This window comes from Chrysochloris asiatica, unplaced genomic scaffold (assembly GCF_000296735.1).
Source record: "Chrysochloris asiatica unplaced genomic scaffold, ChrAsi1.0 scaffold00126, whole genome shotgun sequence".
Lineage (NCBI taxonomy): Eukaryota > Metazoa > Chordata > Mammalia > Afrosoricida > Chrysochloridae > Chrysochloris > Chrysochloris asiatica.
Window position 1 is genome coordinate 4,319,451 of NW_006408644.1, and position 5,213 is coordinate 4,324,663.

Consider the following 5,213-nt stretch of genomic DNA (forward strand, 5'->3'; position numbering starts at 1 on the left):
GCATCAATTCTTCTATGATCTTCCTTATTCACTGTCTAGCTTTTGCATCCATATGAGGTTATTGAAAATACCATGGCTTGGGTCAGGCACACCTTAGTCCTCAAGCTCACATCTCTGCTCTTCAACACTTTAAAAAGTTCCTGTGCAGCAGATCTTTTGGTAGTCGATGGTATTTTCAATATTTCCACCAACACCATAACTCAAATACATGGTTCCTTATTTGGTCTTCCTTATTCATTAATCAACTGACATGTATGTAAAGTGATTCAAAAAGCTTGGCTTGAGTTAGGTACACCTATGTCCTCAAAGTGACATCTTTACCCTTGCACAGTTTAAAGAGGTCTTTTGATTCAGTTTTTCCCAATAGAAAGCATTATATGATTTCTTTATTGCCATTTCTATGAGCATTGATTGTGGATCAAACTAAAAAAAGTCTTTGAGGTAGTCCTTTCCCCCTTTGTCATGTTATTAATTATTGTTATGATTTGGAAGATTTTCATTTTCTTTACATTGAGGTGCAATCCAAACTGAAAGCTGTAGCCTTTGATCTTTATCAGTAAATATGTCAAGTAATTTTACTTCCAGGAATCAAGGCTGTGCCAGCTGCATATTGCAAGATGTGAATGCATATTCCTCTAATCCTGATGCCACTTTCTACTTCATACAATCTAATTTCTTGGATAATTATCTCAGCAAACAGGTTGAATAAGAAGAGTGAAAGGATACATTCTTGATGCACACTTTTCCTGATTTTAAACTATTACGTATCTCCATGTTCTGTTGTAACTATTGCTTCTTGGTTTATGAGCCCAATTAAGTGCTCCTTAATTCCCATTCTTCCCCTTATTATCCATAGTTAGCTATGATCCACATATTTGAATGTCTTTGCATAGTCAATAACACAAGTAAACATCTTTCTAGTATTCTCTGCTTTCAGGCAAGACGCAACTAATGTCAGCCATGATATCTATCATTCCAAATCCTCTTCTTAAATTTCTTGTAGCTCCCTCTCAATGCACTGTTGAAACAATTTTGAATTATTTTCAGCCAAATTTTATTTGTACCTGATATTAATTATATTTTCATTATTTCTGCATTCCATTAGATCATCTTTTTCAGGACAGCACAAATTTGACTCTTATCTTATTGGTTGGCAAGGTAGCTGCCTTCTGAACTCCTTAGTATAGATGAGTGAGGGCCTCCAGACCTGCATCAGTGTGTTGAAACATTTCAGTTTGTATTCCATCTAGTCTCGGTGTCTACTTTTTCACTAATGCCTTAAGTGCAGCTTGGATTTCTTCCTTTAGTATCATTGTTTTTTGGTATATATTTTTAAATGTTTTATTGTGAATTATGTCATCGTTTACATGGGAGAACATTAGTTTTACATTCATCCTATCATATATCATTTCATGCCATGGTTATAATCCCCTTCATGCATCATCAACCAACCAAAGGGTATACTGTACAATCCTGTCTCCTGGTCGTCAGCACACAGCCTCTCTCCTCTCTGGGTCTAGAGTTCGCAGCCACTCCATCTCTCCTCAACATCGTCTCTGCCTCCATCTCTGGCATCACTGCTTCTCTGCTCTTAGGGTCTCGCACTCTGCTCTTCTCCATTGATGGTCACAGGGACCTCTGCTCCAGGACAGCAAAGTCAATCACTCCCCTCCTTTTGCTACAAAATTTCTACCTTTACATTTTCAAACTTCACAGTCAGTCCTGATAAAAATTATTCACTATTGTACCACAAGAGACCTATCCCCATCTCCTTTCATCAGCCCTACCCAAACAGATTGGATACTACTCAGTGGAGATTCCATCTTCCTTCACACCCTCTGGACCTAGGCTCCCTCTTGAAGTCTTGTAAGTCAGTCACTTCTTGCCTTTGTAGCCCTCCCCACTCCCCATTTTGAGTAGCTAATGTACAAGTTGCCCATTCTGTTGCCTAAGATTTGTTGAGAATTTTTACATCTCTCTTCATGAGCGATATGGTTCTAAAATTTTCTTTCTTAGTGTCATACTTCCCTGGTTTGGGTATGAGGGCAGTATTGCCATTTTCACAATGTTAAGTCTTCCTATCCAGGAGCATGGTGCATTCTTCCATTTTATGCTTCATAAAATATATAAGGAAGTTTCCATCCTCCCCAATATTCTGTAATAATTTGAGTAGAATTGATGACAGCTCTTTCCTGAATGTTTGGTAGAACTCACCAGTGAAACCATCTGGGCCTGGGAATCTTTTGGTTGGGAGATTTTTGATAACCTGATCAATTTCTTCTTTTGTTATGGGTCTGTTCAGGTTTTCTACTTCACTCTGTTTAAGTTTAGGTAGACCGTGGTTTTTAAAAAATTGATCTCTTCTAAGTTCTCAAATTTCTTGTAGTACATCTTTTCATAGTATTCTGTTATCATCCTGTTTTTGTTTTTTAGTGGTAAGAATGAATGAATGATTTATTTATTTTTATTGAAGCATATAGGATGCTTTATTTTGAGTTATGTGATAGTTTACATGGGAGACTATTAGTTTCATATTGATCCCATCGTATATCGTTTCCTTGCAATGGTTACAATACCCTCCATGAATCATCCACCAACCACAGGGTATACCCCGCAAGCCTGCCCCCCAGGCACTCTCCCTCTCGGGGTCCAAAGTGCCCCGCCACTCCATCTCTCCACGTCATTGTCTCCGCCTCCATCTCTGGCATCACCACTTCCCTGGGTAGGGTTCCATTCTCCACTCTTCTCCATTGATGGTCCAGATACCTCCATCCCTAGACTGAAAAGTTAATCCCTTCTCTCCCTTTCCTACTAAACATCTACCTTTACATTTCCAGCCCTCACAATCAGTCCTGATAACAATTATTCACCATTGTATCGCAAGAGACCTACCCGCATGTCCTTTCCTCGGCCCCTCCTAGACAGACTGGATACTACTCAGTGGAGAGTCTACCTTGCTCCACGCCCTCTGGATCTAGGTTCTCTCTTGAAAGCTTGTAAGCCAGTCATTTCTTGCCTCTGTAACCCCAACCCCAGTTCTGGGTAGCCAATGTTCAAGTTACTCATCCCTGTCCTCTCCTTGTGTGGAGGGGGTGGGAGTGATCATCGCTGTGAAGATTTGTTACCTCATTTGAGCTACTGCTTCCATAGGTGTAGGTCAAGTTCATCAAATTGTATATGATTATTCTTTTTTTCCTCTTCTTTTTTCTTCTAGTTGAGTTCTGATCATCCAGTCATTTAAGCCAGGTCAAGTTTAATTGTTCTTATGCATGTGCCCTCTCTTCTTATCAACTGGACGCTTCACTCTCCACTTTAGTCCTCTGTGGCTATATCATTGACTCTGGGCCCAAGAGTCCACAGGTCTTGCCACACAGATGGTCAACCATGTGTTCAGGAGTTCATTGAACGTTGTAGGGCTTAGCTTGCAGCTCCACTGCTACCCATCCCTCACTTCCCCCTATCGGTAACAAATGAAATCACCAATCAGAGCATGTATTCCCATTAGGTCTCAGTCTTCGAAAGGAGGTTTGCCCTGAGGGTACCCGACCACTTGGCTTGATGCCTCCTGGGCTAGCCACTTATTTGTTCTTGTAGTAATCAGTCTATCTGCCTGTATTGTTTTGTATTTTTCCTGTCGGTCTTTCTTTCAGGAAGTATCTTCTGTTCTTCTGGCCACTCCAGGCTGGTGTGCTTGTCCTTTTAAGGGGAAATTTCCCCTCAGAAGATTCTGGATGCTGTTCAGGAATCCACCTCTGGTCTTGTGTAATACAGAGACTCCACAGGAAGCCTCCTTCATTGTAGCCCCTTTTTAGGTATTCCAATCAGTTATAGGCAGATGTACTTACAAGCTTTCTATGGTAATATTTCTAGTTATTCCTTTCTCTCCCCCTCCAGTGTCTATTTTATAGTGGTGTGCCAGGGAAACCAAGATTCAAAAGACAGCTAAGCATCTTAACATTGTTTTCTTCCTTTTCCCCATTCCAACCATGTCTCAATTTCTGTATCCCATAGCCCTGTTTTTCCAGGGTTGTGCATATATCAGTTTTTGCCTCTGTCCCACTTCAGCTTCACATTCATCCTGTTGTATTGCATTTCATTGAAATGATTACAATCCCCTCCATGCATCATCAAATAACCAAAGGATACACCCCACAGGCCGCCCCCAACCTCCCCCCTCCCCCCGGCTGTCAGCAAACAGCTTCTCTCCCTCCCTGAGTCCCATGTCCCCAGCCACTCCATCTGTCCACACCATCATCTCTGTCTCCATGCCTGGCCTCACTGCCTCTCTGGGTAGGGTCACACTTTCCACTCTTCTTGCTTGATGGTCCCAGGGACCTCCACTCCTGGGCTGCAAAATCAATCAGTCTCCTCCTTTTGCAAAAAAAAAAAAAAAAAAAAAAAATCTGCCTCTACATTTCCAACCCTCACAGTCAGTCCTGATGGCAGGTATTCGCTGGTGTACCACAAGAGTCTTATCCCTATTTTCTTTCATCAGCCGGGTCCCAACAGATTGGCAATCATTCAGTGGAGGTTCTGCTACCCCTGCTCAATCTGGAACTAGGCTCCCCCTTGAAAGCCTGTAAGCCAGTCAATTTTTGCCTTTATAGCTCCCCCACTCCATTTTGAGTCTGGGCTATTTCCAGCTCCCCTCAAGGTATTCCAGTCAGTTAGAGGCTGAAGATGGGCTTACTTGTTCTCTTTTATGATGTTTCTGGCTGTCCACCCTGCCTCAAGCATCTATTTCACAATGGTAGGCAAGGGAAACCAAGATACAAAAGACAGCCAAGCATCCTAACATTACTCACCTTTTATTCCCTTTCAGGCCATGCCTCTACCCTGTATCCTGAAGCCCTGTTATTACAAGGTTGTGCATACATCGCCATTTACCTCTGTCCCATGTAGCCCATGTAAACCTGCCCAACTGTTCTCCTGTTTACCTTGTTGTGCTTTTTACCTCCCCCTTCTTGTGTATTGCCAACCCCCGCCCCAAGCACCCAGGCTCTCCTATGGCTATTCCATACTGAAGGACCTTGCGCCTGATCAACAGAATGGCATTGCAACTACCCTCAATTGACACTGAATGGGGTCCTGCTTGATCTTCTGATCTCGCTGGAAGCTTGGGTCTCTGTTAAACCTGGAGACTCTCCCCCTTGGAAATTCCAGATTTCAGGATAATCTCCATACCCCCACCCACTGTAAACTCACCAGAACTA

At 42.4% G+C, this 5,213-nt stretch overlaps 1 pseudogene; it reads left to right on the forward strand.

Moving 5' to 3' along the window:
- LOC102837491 overlaps positions 1-5,213 on the forward strand; it is a 56,244-nt pseudogene that overhangs the window by 10,793 nt on the left and 40,238 nt on the right.